Below are 17,627 nucleotides of genomic sequence, written 5' to 3'. Positions count from 1 at the left end.
AACCAAACATGAAAAAATTAGAAAATATTTTCTAAGGGCATTTGCATCTACACCCGTTTTTTGGGTCATGTTTTAACTTGTACCCGCTTTGCAAAAAATATTTGCAAGTGTACCCACTTTTTTGCGTAACTTCAGCATACGGACCTGAAGTAGAAAGGGCACGCAAAACTTCAGCATTCTAGTAGACGGGCCCGAAGTAGCAAAAATTGCTGAACCAAGTGTGCTAAAGTTTTTGTTTGTAATTGCTGAACTTAAGCATAGTAGCTGAAGTTTTGTTCTCTATTTGCTGAAGTTTTTGTTTGTAATTGATTAACTTAAGCATAGTAGCTGAAGTTTTTTTCTTAATTTGTTGAAATTTTTGTTTGTAATTGCTGAACTTAAGCATTCTAGTAGCTGATATTTTGTTCTCTATTTACTGAACTTCATCATGTTTTAGCTGAAATTTTATTCTATATTTGCTGAATTTCAGCATGTTTTATACTATCATGTAATTAATTTTTTCTATAGATAATAAGTTTATCATAAGTAGAATTAGTAACTTACAAAACTAGATAATGATTTAGCACAACAAGTTAAAGTGCATTGGTAATGTACAAAGCTAAATCCAAAAAAAAATAATAGAATGTGAATTAAAGGAAATGGACTTACATTTACATACATGTACGTACTTACTTTAGAAAGTTATTTATAATTTATTTTTAAATAATCTGAAAAACATACTTATGGAAACCAACCCCATGAACTGATGTTTCATAGCATCACAACAGTAGCAGAAGAAAGAAGAAGAAGAAGAAGAAGAAGAAGAAGAAGAAGAAGAAGAAGGAGGAGGAGGAGGAGGAGGAGGAAGTGGGTTGAAGTTGTTTAAAAAGTGGGTACAAGTTAAAACTTTTAAAAAAATGGATATAAGTTAAATGGGGGTGACCAAATAGGGAGCCCCGTGCAATTTTTACTATTTTCTAGCACATGTGTCAAGGTATAACTCTATGATTGAGCATTTTCATGGGTCAAGATTGGGCATCATCATAGGTCCAATTGGGCTGATAACGTTTTATGGGTTAACTTGTGCTAGCCCGAAACAACCAAAATTCAAAATCTTTATAGCCCAAACCTTTAAAACTTGGACGAGTTAGGCGGGTCAAATGAGTTTGGATTAGTTTTGCCACTCCTAACCGTATACATCTGTCACGACCCAAAAATCGACATGATTGTGATGACGCCTATCGTGAAACAAGGCCAGCCAACTTATTTCCAAATACTACAATTTTCAATTAAAAACTTAAGAAAATCATATTTTTAACAAAAATCCAATAAGATAAAACTAGAAATCAAAACCAGCGGAAAGAAATACAAGCTCGACCTCAGGTGTCACTAAGCCATGAGCAAAATACTACAATAGTTCGAAATAAACAAGACTACATAATTTGAGAATATCCAACAAAAGTACTACAAGTAAGATAAGGAAGGAGAAGGTGGAACTACGGTCGCCAGGCAACTACCTCGCAATCTCCAAGGAAAGTCTCCAACCAATATGATCAGCAACCGCTACCGTGGCCCAAAACACCTAGATCTGCACACATGGTGCAAGGGTAACATGAGTATACCAATTCAGTAAGTAACAAGTCCAAATTATGGACCGACGGTAGTGACAAACCAAACCTCAACAGGTAGCAACATTTAATTGTACAGAAAGTAGACATGCTTGTAGTTCAAGTAAATTCTCAACAGTAACTAAACACAGTATGAACAGTACTGAGTATAAAGCTAAGGAAACTCCTAAGTACCAATGCATAAATAGCATGACCAATGATCCTTAAACCTCCACTCACAAGTGCTCAACCACTCGGTACTGTATATGGCCATCTAGCCCAGGGAAGATCCATCCCGGAATATATGTACATCACTGATCGTAGTCATCCAGTACTGAGGAAGGCCATTCCAGCCCTATGGAGAAGATCCATCTCTAGGTATCAATACTTTGGACAAGATCCATGTCCAGGGAAGATCCATCCCTTAATATCATCAACTGCGTTCTCCAGGGGTGTAAAGACTCAGGACGGGGCTTCTCTTAGCCCAAGAGCTATATTAAGGCAACGAAGGCATGATCAATATCTCGCAACGGCATGCAGCCCAATCCCATACTGTCACTCAATATTAGGCTCTCGGCCTCACTCAGTCATTACTCTCCATTCTCACACACACTGGCTCAAAATGTCATGATACTAGCCCGAACAATGATATGATATGTCAAATAGCAATAATCGAGACTGAGGCATGATATAATATGCATGAACAGGACTGAGTACAAAATATAAATGAAGCTAATGACATGACAACAAGAAACGACCTCTTAGGTCTCAACAGTATTGGCGTGAAGCCTTAACATGATAATTAGCATGATTTGCAACTTATTAACTTAATCACATAATTACAACACAGATAACATCTAGAAAGAGTCTCTAAACGGTGCCAAGGAATGATCCAGGATGCATTTCTCACGGTGTACGCCCACACGTCCGTCACTTGGCATTTCCATCACCTCAATAGTAATCATAGAACACGTAGTTCAGGGTTTCGAACCCTCAGAATCAAGTTTGGAAGCGTTACTTACCTCAAACCAAGCCAAACTCTAGCCCGCGACATTGTTGCCTCTCAATTTTGCCTCCAAATGCCTTGAATGTAACCAAAATCAGTATATAACCATCAATATACGCTAAAGGAGTGAAACCCATACGAAAATTATCAATTTAACTCAAAATTCCCGAAATTAGCCAAACCTGACCCCCGGGCCCATGTCTTGGATTCTAAGAAAATTGACAAAACTAGAATCCTTACTCTCTCACGAGTTCATACATACCAAATACACCAAAATCCGACTACAAACGACCCCTCAAATCCCTAAATCAAAATCTCCAATTCCAAGCCCTAATCTCCAAACTTTCCTCCCTAATTTTCCACTAATACCATGACTAAACAATGTAAAAATGGTCATAAACACAAGTAATAAAGCTTAAGTATCTTACCCAACTGAAAACCTTCGATTCCCTTGAAAAATCACTGCCCTAGCTTGCTTCCAGTCTTCAAAAATGGAGAAACTTAGCAAAATTTGCGAAGAGGGCCTTTTTATACCTTCTACCTAGCGATTATGCACCTGCGGTCCATTTCCCGCACCTGCGGGGCCGCTTCTGCACTCCATCCAACCGCACTTGCGACTAAATATCTACACCTGCGGTCACACAGGTGCGTTCCTTCCTCAGCATCTGCGACTTCCGCTCTTTTCACTTGTGGCCGCATCTGCGTCTCATTCTCACTTTAGCAAGTCATATAACACTATCCAAACTTGTACCAATCCTCGTAATACTCAAAACAATGCCGAAATACCAAATCACCCTTGGATTCAAGCCTAAGAATTCCAAAAACTTTCGAATTCCGCAAACGATCAAAAATTATATCAAACCTCCTCCGAATGACTTAAAATTTGCACACACGTCGCAAATGACACAATAGACCTACTCCAATTTCCGGAATTCTATTCAGGCCCTGATATCAAAATTTCCACTACCAACCGGAAAGTGCCAAAATTCCAATTTCGCCAATTCAAGTCTAAATCTACCATGGACCTCCAAATTACATTCTGAACAGGCTCCTAAGTCCCAAATCACCTCACAAAGCTATCCGATTTATAAAAACCAAATTCCTAGATCGTTTACTCATAGGTCAACTTCCGATTGACTTTTACAACTAAATAGCCAACTTAAGAGACTAAGTGTCACATTCCTCTACAAAACCACTCCTAACCTGAACCGACCAACCCAATACCACATATTACAACTGAACAAGACATAAAGAAGCAGAAATGGTAGAAATGGAGCGGTAACTCATGAAACGATCTGTCAGGTCGTTACATCCTCCCCTTCTTAAACAAACGTTCATCCTCAAACGAGTCAAGAAACATACTTGAAGCCTCAAATAGGTGAGGATATCTGCTCTGTATCTCCCGCTCGGTCTCCCAGGTAGCCTCCTCCATGGGCCGACCTCTCTACTGCACTTTCACTGAAGCTATATCCTTTGATCTTAATTTTCAATACTGACGCTCCAAAATAGCCACTAGCTCCACATCATAAGTCAAATCACCGTCCAACTGAACCGTGCTGAAATCCAAAACATGAGACGGATCGCCACTATACTTCCAGAGCATAGAAACATGAAATACCAGATGCACACTCGATAAACCGGGTGGAAAAGCAAGCTCATAAGCCACCTCCCCAATCCTCCAAAGTACCTCAAAAGGCCCAATGAACCTAGGACTCAATTTACCCTTTTCCCAAATCTCATAACACCCTTCATGGGTGAAACCTTCAGTAGAACCTTCTCCCCAACCATGTAAGACACATCACGGACCTTCCTGTCAGCATAACTCTTTTGTCTGGACTATGCTATACGAAGCCGCTCTTGAATCACCTTCACCTTGTCCAAAGCATCCTGTACCAAGTCTGTACCCAAAAGCCTAGCCTCACCCGGCTCAAACCAACCAACTAGAGATCTATATTGTCTCCCATATAAAGCCTCATATGGAGCCATCTGAATACTCGACTGATAACTATTATTATAAGCAAACTCCACGAGGGGTAGAAACTGATCCCATGAACCACCAAAATCAATGACACAAGCGCACAACATGTCCTCCAATATCTGAATAGTGCGCTCAGACTGCCCATCCATCTGAGGGTGAAAATATATGCTAAACTCCAACCTGAGTGCCCAACTCTCACTGCACGGCCTCCAAAATTGTGAAGTAAACTGAGTACCTCTATGTGAAATGATAGAAACTGGGACACTATGCAAGCGAACAATCTCTCGGATATAGATCTCTGCCAATCATTCTGAGGAATAGGTAGTACTCATAGGAATGAAGTGCGCGGACTTGATCAGCTGATCCACAATCACCCAAATAGCATCGAACTTCTTCAAAGTCCATGGGAGTCCAACTACAAAGTCCATGGTGATCTGCTCCCACTTCCGCTTTGGAATATCTATATGCTGAAGCAAGCCACCCGGTCTCTGATGCTCGTATTTCACCTACTGACAATTTAGACACCGAGCTACAAATCCCACAATATCCTTCTTCATTCTTCTCCACCAGTAATGCTATCTCAAATCCCGGTACATCTTCGCGGCACCTGGATGGATGGAATACTACGAGTTATGGGCCTCCTCTAGAATCAACTCCCAAAGCCTATCTACATTGGGCACACATATCCGTCCCTATATCCTCAAAACCCAATCACCACCAATAGTCACATCTCTAGCATCATCGTGTTGAACCTTGTCCTTAAGGACAAGCAAATGGGGATCATCATACCGGCGCTCTCTAATGCGATCAAATAAGGATGACCAAGAAATCACACAAGCTAATATCCGACTAAGCTCCGAAATATCCAACCTCATGAACTAATTGGTCAAGGCCTGAACATCGACTACAAGAGGTCTCTATCAAACAAGAATATACGGCAAACGCCCCATACTCACCGCCTTCCTACTCAAGGCATCGGCCACCATATTGGCCTTTCCAAGATGGTACAAGATAGTGATATCATAATCCTTTAGCAGCTCCAACCATCTCCGCTGCCTCAAATTGAGATCCTTCTACTTGAACAAGTGCTGGAGACTACGATGATCAGTAAACACCTCACATGACACACCATACAAATAATATCTCCAAATCTTCAACGCATGAACAATGGCACCCAACTCCAAATCATGAACAGGGTAGTTCTTCTCATGGGGCTTTAACTGATAAGAAGCATACATAATCACTCTACCCTCCTGCATCAAAACATACCCAATACCAACTCTCGAAGCATCATAATACACTGAATAAAAACCTAAAGCTGATGGCAATACTAACATTGAAGCTCTGGTCAAGGCAGTCTTGAGCTTCTAAAAGCTCGCCTCACACTCATCCGACCACATAAATGGAGCCCCCCTCTAAGTCAATTTGGTCAAGGGTGATGTTGTAGATGAAAATCCCTGAATGAACAGGCATTAATAACCTGCCAAACCAAGAAAGCTGCAAATTTCTGTGGATGAAGACGGTCTGCGCAAACTCTGAACCACCTATATCTTCTTCGGATCAACCTGAATACCCTCACTGGACACCACGTGCCCTAAGAAAGCCACTGAACTAAGCCAAAACTCACACTTGGAGAACTTTGCATTAATCTTCTCATCCTTCAATCTCTGCAACACAACTTTCAAATGCTCCACGTGCTCCTCCTAACTACACGAGTACACCAGAATATCATCAATGAACACAATGAAAAACAAGTCGAGATAAGGCCGGAACATGATGTTTATCAAATGCATGAATGCTGTTAGGGCATTGGTCAGCCCAAAAGATATCACAAGGAACTCATAATGACCATATCGGGTCCTAAAAGCTATCTTAAGAATGTCCGAGTCCCTAATCTTCAACTGGTGATACCCTGAATGGAGATCAATCTTGGAGAACACTATCGCTCCCTGAAGCTGGTCAAATAAATCATCAATACGAGGCAAAGTATACTTGTTCTTGATTGTGACCTTGTTCAATTGCCTGTAATCAATGCACATCATCATAGTGCCATCCTTATTCTTCACAAATAGGACAGTCTCACCCCACAGCGACACACTAGGCCGAATAAACCCCTTATCAAGGAGTTTCTGAAGTTGCTCCTTCAATTCTTTCAACTCTAATGGTGCCATACGATACGGTGGAATGGAAATGGGTTGAGTGCCCGACACCAAGTCAATACCAAAATCAATATCCCTTTCCGGTGGCATGCCCGGCAGGCCTGCTGGAAAGACATCTAGAAAGTCCCTCACTACTGGGACTAAATCAATGGTAGGAGCCTCTACACTAACATCCTTCACGAAGGCTAGATAAGAAAGACAACCCTTCCCAACCATCTACTGGGCCTTCAAAAATGAAATCACTCTACTGGGTACATAATTCGTCGAACCTCACCACTCAATCCGTGGCAACCCCGGCATAGCCAAGGTCATTGTCTTAGCATGACAATCCAAAATAGCACAACACAGAGATAACCAATTCATGCCTAATATCACATCAAAGTCAACCATACATAGAAACAAGATATCCACTCGGGTATCCAAACCCCTAATAGTCACTACACACGACCGATATACACGATCTATACTAATAGTATCGCACACCGGAGTAGATACATGAATAGATGAAATAAGAGACTCGTGGGGCATATCCAAATAATGGGCAAAATATGATGACACATATGAAAAAGTGGAACCAGGATCAAATAATACAGAGGCATCTCTGTGGCAGACTATATAATAACTGTAATCATAGCATATGAAACAATAGCATCTGGTCTGGCTAGGAGGGCATAGAAACGGGCCTGACCACCATTTGATCGACCTCCCCCTCTAGGGCGACCACTAACTGACAAACCTCCACCCCGAGCTGACTGAGCGAGTGGAAAAGTAACTGGTGCTGAAGCCGAAGGATGACTCCTCTGCTGGGATGAACCTCCTATAACACGGGGACAGAACCTCTTGATATGACCCAAATCTCCACACTCGAAGCAACCTCTCCTGACAAATGGCGGCGAAGACTGAAGGGAGCCTCATGCACCAAGATGCCCACTAGAAGAACCAGACATAGATCAGCCCTGAACTAATGGTGCCTGAGTCGAACTTTGAGCTGGAAGGGCACTGAGAGATGAGTGACCATGATGTGAATTGTGAGAACTATGGCCAGATGACCCACCACGGTGACCTGAACGGGATGGCTGAGTATGTCTGAATGGATGATCTTTGTCGTGCTGAGACTGACCTCCCGAAGGAACACCACTAAACTACTAGATCCCCGAAACCTCTTGGCCTCCCTCTCATATATCTCCTAGTGGCGAACTAACTCTATCTCTCTAGCAATGTCAACCACCTCCTCAAAAGGAGCGCCAGATACTCTCTCTCTGGTCAGAAAAATCCGTAGTTGATAGTTGAGGCCATCAACAAACCTCTTGATCCTCTCCTTATCCTTGGGAACTAGCCAGATAGCATGAGGGGCCAAATTGGAGAATCTTATCTCATACTGCGACACGGTCATATCCCCCTAACGCAACTGCTCGAACTGCATGTGCAGCTCCTCTCTTCGGGAATGCGGTACATACTTCTCTAGGAAGAGAATGGAGAACTGATGCCAGGTAAGGGGGCGGTACACCAACAGGCCTATGCCTCTCATAAGCTTCCCACCCAGTAAAGGCAACTCCAAAAAACTGAAAAGTAGTAAATGAGACCCCACTAGTCTCCAGAATACCCGTTGTATGCAATATCCTTTGATACTTATCCAAGCAACCTTAGGCATCTTCGCACTCTGCGCCACTGAAAGTTGGAGGCCAAATTCTACCAAACATCTCCAATCGACGATGCTCATCATCAGGCATAACTAGAACCACAAAATCCTGAGCAGGTGCAACTGGCTGGGCTGGTGGTGCCTCCGGTGTTTGTAGCCCCTAAATAACATGTTCGGGTGTACTGTTGACACCCAATTTTTCCCTGTATATATTTTTTTTATAAATGTAAAATACTTTCAAAATAGCATATGTATGCATATATAAGTGTGTCCAAATGTTTTAGTATTTTTCCTGATTATTTAAAGATTATTAAATCAATTTATTGCCCTATTTTAGCAGTACAAAAACCAATAATATTCCTCAAATTATCATTTTCGTGATTAACTTATTTTATTCTCATATTTATACCAAAATATAGTTAAGGTAATTTTTACACATTTTTACAAATTTATTTAGTATTTTTAAAGCTAAATTGCATATAATTATAATTTCAGCGTATTGTAAGATTTAATTGTGTTTATTATTACAAAATTGATTCCAATATTTTTATTTAATATTTATACATTATAAATTAGCTTGGTACCTTTAATTTATTTTCAGAAATCATTTACTATTTTTATAAAATGAAAAAGGGAAAGTGAATATTTAAATACTAGCCCTATTTCATTTCAATTGTAGCCCAAATCAACCCCCCAATTAAACCAAATTGCAATTTTAAATTACCCGACCCCTGACCCGTTTATCCAACCCACCAGTGAGATCGTCCTATATTGACTTCGATTTATGGTTTTATAAACAGGTTCTTTCACCTCTCTATGGTTCTTTTCGAAACCCTAATTTCTTTTCTAAACCTCTTAGATATGTACAAATCTAAGATGATTTGGGTTTGTTTCATGTGAGTCTTACAACAACCTTGGGATTCTTTACAAGAATCGGGTAATTTTCAAGCGATTTTCATCTTTTCCTAAAACTAGGGTTTCCGGAATTTCTCTTAAAATTTGTTTGATGATTTTTTGTGTTTCAACTCCTGCTTCTCATATATGTTTTTGACTAATTAGCCCGTTTATACCGAAAGCCCTAATTTTCTAGGATTTTTCGTTTGGTTTCTGAGTACTGGTGCATCTGACTATGTTCTTGCTTTGGGTTCTTCTGGTTTCCCGTGATTTTCTTGTCCTAATATGCTTCTACTAAATTTCTTAGTTCGACCTGTCATTGATTTTATGTGCTTGTGCTCGTTCTGACCATTCATGTTAAGACTTGTATATTTCTCCTTGAACAATATCGTTTAATTATGTGTTTTGTTAAAGCTATGTGAAATACTGATTATCCATGTTCTACCTTATTTTATATGTTGACTCTTTCATGACTTCCTGAACCCTTGATTTCTCTAAATCCCTTATTTCCTGGTTTAATTTGAACACTTTCCTTTAAACGTCTGATTCTTACCTCTTTACTCAATTTGATTGAATTTGCTTGCCTTAATTGTTTTCCTGCCTTGTTTGTATTCCGTTGATTATTACTGATTATTTCTTTAATTAAACTGATGTTCATTCACCCCTAATTACCTATTATATACCTAAACTTTACTTGATTTTTTCCTTAAATACTTAGCAAGTTTTACCGTTGATTTAATTGTCCCTTGATTGAGGGAATATCTTGCTGATTTACATGTGATTTCCTTGATTTTTCTACTTGATTGATCTCTTACCTTGTTTGTTTAGTTTTTAACTACTATATAAATCCCCCCCTCTTATTCTAAATTCTGAACAACAACGAGACTAGTTCAAAAAACTCTCTCTTATACTTAAAGCTTTCTGCTCTTTTCTGTTACTTGCTACTCCCATTAAACTAGTCGGTTGTAAGCCAAGGCTAGTTATTGCACTACACTGCACTATACTTTGTGTTTGCTCTCCTTAAGTGGTACGTTCTAATTTAATTACAAGTTCAAAACTCTATGTGTTCTCTTACTGCATTAGTTTACTGATTCCTGTCTATCACTTGGCTTTTCTATATGTAACTAGCATGCTTAAATCCTGGTTTCACTTAGCATATATGAGTACTACCTATTCAATGTATGATTAACATGTCTGATGACTTGTTTATTGTTTTCTCTAGCATATCTCAAATTGACTCTACTCCATGTATGTATGTTTGATTGTCTGTCTGTTTATTTACCCAATTCCTAATAGTAATATACTTTGCTAGGTTGATTACTACTCCCTAAGTACTTCTGACCCTATGTTCAACTCTGCCTAGTATAACTATGATTGACTCATAAATCCTATAAAGAACTCTGAAAAAAGAAACTTATGTGCTCTTGTTGTTACATTAATATGCTCTATGTGTCCCCAATTCCCATACTCCCTGAGTAAAATCTGTGTCTGAATGGTGTTGTTTAAACTGTTTGCTGATTTCTCACAAGTTCACTATTTTTAAAACTGTTTTATTACTAGTCAACTCCTATTTTCATAAAACTTCTTCACTTAATTGAGCCATTTCCAACATTGTTTTTTATATCAAAACCATTTCAAAACTATGTGAAGCACTCTCACATTACTCCTAGAATATTAGGTTTTGTCCCCCTGACTGTGTATTGCCTTGAGATCCTTGAGATCTCTCTGAACTCTAGCATGTCAAAGTCGTCCCTTCTACATTGCACCTAAATCAGTTACTATTTGAGAAAGTCTAGGTGTGAGCATTGCCCGGGATCCTTGAGGTCCTTAGGGAACTCTGACACACCTAGACATGATATTGTCAATGGAACTTTGGCATTTGAGGATATTGGAGGCTTGGAAGTCATTTGGGCCTGCTTCAGGCTCCCTATAGATAACTTCTTCTTTTCTTTATTTGTTTATGTAATTTATTCAACTGGTCTGTAATAATTTTTTGTAAACAACATTGGGGTGATTAGTGAAAAGGGGTTGGTAGTTAAATATCTGTTGGGTAACTCGGGTAGATACCATGCCTATAGAATTGTGTTAATGCACTTGCTATATTTGCTTTACTTTCACAATATTAGAAATCATGTCTGTAGGGTCTAAATGGCTTCAATAGTAGAAATCATGCCTATAGGATCTAAATGGCTTGCAATAATAGAAATTATGTCTATAGGATTAAAATCAACTTCATAATTAGATATCATGCCTATAGAGTGTAAAGTGTTTGAGTTCAGTTTCTGCTACAACATGTGTTTACATTCGTCTCACTAGAAATCATGCATATAAGTTCGAAAATCAACTCTTAACAATTAGATGTCATGCCTATAGGAATTAAAATCAGAAATCCTGCCTATAGAACTTAAAATCAGTTTAGTTAACAAATCAGCTTAATTCACGTTATTCATTCTGAATTGGCTTAATCAGCAGTCCGCTTCTTTAAATGAGTTTTCAAACACTACCTTAAATCTATACCGCTAGAAATCATGCCTATAGGATCCCAAAGTGTCCGTTTAAAAACTGTTACTATTTTACTGTATGAATGTAGATATCATGCTCTTAGGACCACTGTTTTGCGTTTACGCAGGCCTGTAGGGTGATTTAAATTCTGCAACTATAAAACTGTGCTTTGTTATTTAAAATTGTTCAGATTTAATAGGTCTAAATCAGTAGGCAAGCTAAATAGGATTTTGACACTTTGTCCTAATTCAATACTGTATAATCCCTGCTCACCTAGATATCATGCTCTAGGATTTTCTCTTAAATACTTGACTGTTGTTTGAAGACGTACATTTACTTGTTATATTTGTGAAGGTTACTGTGAGCCTGTAATTTGTTCTTTTTAAATGCAGTCCTACTTGTTCTTGATTGACGCCTAGACTTTTGTCCTTTAAAACCTTAGGAAGGTCTAGAACTGTCCAAAGTAAAGGTCCTAAAATACCTCCAAGGCCACAAGGAAGGGACGGGTAGTGCACGCATAGGACATTTTCAAGGTTGCTAGAACGCTTTAGGTTGTGACCAAGGGGAGGGACATGGGTAGAAAAGGATATGATGACTACGCGCTAACGTCACGTGTAGCCCCTCATTGAGGAGTGTTTACCGGGCATTGTGTGGGATGATCCTATAGGCTAACCAACCTAGGACCCCTCTTTCCCAATTCCCAATGTTTAAACCCTACTCTTTTATATGCAACTTGTTCAAATTCTTTGAGTCATACAGTGTCCAAAACATGCCCTTATTTGCAAGTATGTGTTTAACTATTTATTTGTTAATGGACTAATTCATAAGTATAAGTTCGGCCGGAACCTACCGTTGTGGACCAAAAGGGGTGCCTAACACCTTTCCCTCGAGGCTATTTCAAGCCCTTGCCCTAAATCTCTGATAATACAAACTAGTCTAAGAGTTAATTACTCTAGGTGCCCTAACGCACCATAATCCGTTAGGTGTCGACTCTTTAAAACACCCAATTCCCAAAAGGAAATGAGTTATTACCCCCATGAACATCGGAACCTGGACTTTTCACTCTCTGCGAAGGGAAAAAAGGGCGCGACAGCAGGGATGTTACTTTCGAGCCTATACCGAAGTATTATCCCGTCGTGACTCCCAGTTTTTTTGGCGATGGTCTTTGTCCTCAAGGGTATTATTTCGAACTCTCGTCAAAATATTAACCTATCGTTGTTCGATCGAGGTCGAACTCTTCTTTTTGGCGAAGGCCCTTGGCCTTAAGGGTGTTATTTGAACTTTCGTCGAAATATTAACCCGACGTTGTTCGATCGAGGTCGAACTCTTCTTTTTGGCAAAGGCCCTTGGCCTTAAGGGTGTTATTTCGAACTTTCGTCGAAATATTAACCCAGCATTGTTCGATCGAGGTCGAACTCTTCTTTTTGGCCAAGGCATTTGGTCTTGAGGGTGTTATTTTGAACTTTCGTCAAAATATTAACCTGTCATTATTCAATCGAGGCTGAACTCTTCTTTTTGGTGAAGGCCTTTGGCCTTGAGGGTGTTATTTCGAACTTTCGTTGAAATATTAACCTATTGTTGTTCGATCGAGGTCGAACTCTTATTTTTGGCGAAGGCCTGTGGCCTTAAGGGTGTTATTTCAATCTTTAATCGAAATATTAACCTGTCGTTGTTCGATCGAGGTCGAACTCTTCTTTTTGGCGAAGGCCCTTGGCCTTAAGGGTGTTATTTCGAACATTTGTCGAAATATTAACCCATCGTTGTTCGATAGAGGTCGAATTTTTCTTTTTGGCAAAGGCCCTTGGCCTTAAGGGTGTTATTTCGAACTTTCGTCGAAATATTAACCCATCGTTGTTTGATCGAGGTCGAACACTTCTTTTTGGCGAAGGCCCTTGGCCTTTAAGGGTGTTATTTCGAACTTTCATCGAAATATTAACCCATCGTTGTTCGATCGAGGTCGAACTCTTCTTTTTGGCGAAGGTCTTTGGCCTTGTGGGTATTATTTCGAACTTTCGTCGAAATATTAACCCATCGTTTTTCGATTGAGTTCGAACTCTTATTTTTGGCGAAGGCCTTTGGACTTAAGGGTGTTATTTTGAACTTTTGTCGAAATATTAACCCATTGTTGTTCGATCGAGGTCGTACTCATCTTTTTGGCGAAGGTCCTTGGCCTTAAGGGTGTTATTGGCCTTAAGGGTGTTATTTCAAACTTTCGTCGAAATATTAACTCGTCGTTGTTCGATCGAGGTCGAACTCTTCTTTTTGGCGAAGGCCCTTGGCCTTAAGGGTGTTATTTCGAATATTCATCAAAATATTAACCCATCATTGTTCGATCGAGGTCGAACTCTTCTTTTTGGCTAAGGCCCTTGGCCTTAAGGGTGTTATTTAAAATTTCGTCGAAATATTAACCCATCATTGTTCGATCGGGGTCGAACTCTTTTTTGGTGAAGGTCATTGGCCTTAAGGGTGTTATTTCGAACTTTCGTCTAAATATTAACCCATCGTTGTTCGATCGAGGTTGAACTCTTCTTTTTGGCGAAGGCCCTTGGCCTTAAGGGTGTTATTTCGAACTTTCGTCGAAATATTAACCCATTGTTAGTCCCAATTTTCCGGAGAGTTGGGTATCTTCTAGCGGAGTCCCAGTTTGCCTGATTTTATTTGTGTCAGGGAATGTGGTGTTGGAGAGCAGAAAACTCTGCTGCTTTGCTCACACTCGTTTCACGCACCTATTGGAGTTTACCCTCGTCGGCCTTTTGATCTTGGGGAGTTCTCCCTCGTTGTCCCGGTCTTTATGTCCCCGAGAGGCTTTCTAAGGAAACCTTCTTGGTGAGGGAGAGGGGGTATCGCTCAAGGGGTGTCATTTCCTATGAGTTGGGTTTGTCTGGCAGACGATATTTTGGTCTTTTGTAGCAATTCCCCATTCTTCAGTTGGGATGTTTCCTTGCTCGCTTGCCCGTGCGATGTTTGCGTTCTTGTTTGAGCAAACATCAGAAGGTGGATCTGTGGCATTGCTTGCTTTGTTTGGAATTTCAATGGTTGATTGAGGTGATATTTTCTGAACTCAGTAGCCATATTCAGCTCTCTTTCCCTTCCCCCTTTTTTTGTGCCTTCGTCTTATGCGGGCTACGCTCGTTTTGGCTGGCTCGTGGGCTGCCCGACGTGCAAGGGAGGATGTTGGTTGCAACTTCAACTTGTGTATAGTATAGAAAATTGATCTGGGTTGGCGTGTGATGTTTACTTACCATTCGTTTCGATGGGTGATCGTGTTTCCGAAATTTTTGATTTGGAGGAGACTAGGAAGTTTTCACTAAGAAATCCCCATGATGACGCCAAATTATTTGACCCAAAAGATATTGAAATCTTTTTTATTAAATCAATTAAAGAAGATAATGATGTAAATCTTAGTCAAACGTAATGAACTCCAGATCTATAAGCAAATCAGAAAATAATGCATAAGAAGAAATATGAGCGATCAATCCTATTGATGCTTTTCATTTTTCCTCTCATTAATCGGTGGAGATTACTATTTTACATATTCCATGGGAGATTGATTTGTCTTCTTTGTGCTAAGAAGATTGTAGAGGAGAGGAAAGAGAAAGAGAAGAAGCCCCCCTCCCCCTCCCCCTTCGTCCTTTCTAGGAAAGTTTCGTCCCTATATATAGTTATGGAATCCTTATCGCGTTCTCGGTCAACACACTTTCATACCACGCCACCTTTGTCGTTCCCTGAGTGTTGTTTTTCGACTTGTCGGGTTTTGTGAGCACAGGGTTTGGAACAAACCATATCGTCATCCATTGTCTCGCTGCTTGGACGGGATCTCGGATGGGCCGACCGTAGCGATCAGATTTTGACCAATACACGGACCAAGGAAGAAAAACACTAAAAATAATCGACTCGGTCCAATCCATCATCCAGAGGGGCGTAAAGTCTAATGCCGCCTTGCCTATATATAACAAATAAGGCTCCATTAAAGTGTTACATGTACTGCAACTACATGTACTTCGTTTTGAGTACCATCTTTCTACTTCAAACAACATTCGATATTGGTAAGTTGGTGTTACCAATGATCCTTTGCTTTCTCAACCAAAAGTAGAAACGATCGATTGTGCGTCATTTCTAGGAATCTAAAACTTACTCCCTCTGTTCATATTAGATGAGATAGTTTGACTCGGCATGGAGTTTAAAAAAAAAAGAAATAGACTTTTGAAACTTGTGGTCTTAAAATCTTAAGCGGTAAAAAATTTGTGGGGCCATGACATTTGTGTGGTTATAAAAGCTTCTCATTAAGGGTAAATGAGTAAAATGAAAGAGTAGTTGAATTACTTCCAAATTTAGAAATGTGTCACTTGTTCTGGTGGTTATCATTCTTTAGGTAATTTCATACCTTCTATCTTTCTCTACAAGGAGTGGGAACCACAACTCACATATTAAGTATCATATGAAAAATAAATTCAAACGGTCTATTTTCATAACTTTTCAAGATACGATGACATTATAATAAAGAAAACTTTTACTTCTTAAATCGGTATGTACTCCTTCCAAATAGTGACGAGGAATCATAAAAAACACGAATTAAAAGTCTATCATGGAAGCGAATAATTGATCCGGATAAGGGTTTCCTACCTTCTCCTTCCCGTTGTGCTAAATAACTTGGCGCAGGATTTATGCTTGAAATTTTGCTATCAAAAGGTGAATATTACTTTCTTTTTTTTTAACAACATTAGTGTCCTGGCCAGCTTATTCCATTAAGGTGAATAATTGTAGGATGAGAACATAATGCCTTATTTTCTCTACATCGAGATAATTGGAGAACTATTCAAAAAATATAAGAAACTAAAATATTTTAGGGTGTCATAGTTTAAACTTAAGGTGTTGGAATATGAATGAAAGATATTGCATCCTATCGAGATCCCAACTTGAAAATGTATTATGCATGTTTGGCTAGCTAGGTAGCGAATGAAAACCAAGAATGACCGAGTCGCAAAACTAGAATTTGAATCATAATAAACGATCGTAATACCTACAAATATAAGCCTTAGGGGTCGTTTGGTAGGATGTACAATAATAATGCGGAATAAGACGTATTAGTAATGCATGAGTTAGTAATGTATGCATTAGTTATGCAAATATTATTTCTTATCTACATAGGATAATACCAAGTATGATGTATAACTAATACAAGTATTAGCTATACACAAATTGAAAAAATGTACCAAACAAGGTATTAGTAATGCATCGAGCTAATGCTTGCATTATTTTTTCTAATATCTCCTAGCAAACAACCTCTTAGCTTTTAAAAGTTCTAGAAGGTGCGTTGCGGACAGACATGAGTTGACAAAAAAGTGAGCTATGAAACGGATCATTATATTGTTGATCAAACTCAAACTCCAACTCCAACCACAAATTAATAGAAAGAATTTACAGATAAAAAGGCCAAAGCAGAATAAAAGAAGAAACTAACTTGATACAATTGTTGTTTGACCAATTTCTTCAACCAACTTTACGTCGTCCGTTTCAATATGCCTTCTAGATTGGCTTTTAATTCATGTAGCGTACTATAATAATCATCACTAAACTAATTTATAACACATGCAATTCAAATTAACCTTCAAGTAGTTTGATTTTATTTGCCAGAACGATTATTCAACCTGCAAGCTTAAGAATATACTGGAACACACGAGAATCTCCCCCATTGACTAACCCCCACCCCTCCCTTAAACCCCGATCCAACCAAAGAAACAAAAGCACAGATGAACATTCAGTTAGTTAAAGCCTAAAGGATAATAACCCTATATGCTACACCAAAATATCTACAAGAGAAGTACTTGTCAGCATATATTGATATTGTTAGAGTATACACAAA

Source organism: Nicotiana tabacum, chromosome 7, assembly GCF_000715075.1.
Source record: "Nicotiana tabacum cultivar K326 chromosome 7, ASM71507v2, whole genome shotgun sequence".
NCBI lineage: Eukaryota > Viridiplantae > Streptophyta > Magnoliopsida > Solanales > Solanaceae > Nicotiana > Nicotiana tabacum.
Note: the sequence above shows the minus strand (reverse complement) of the source record.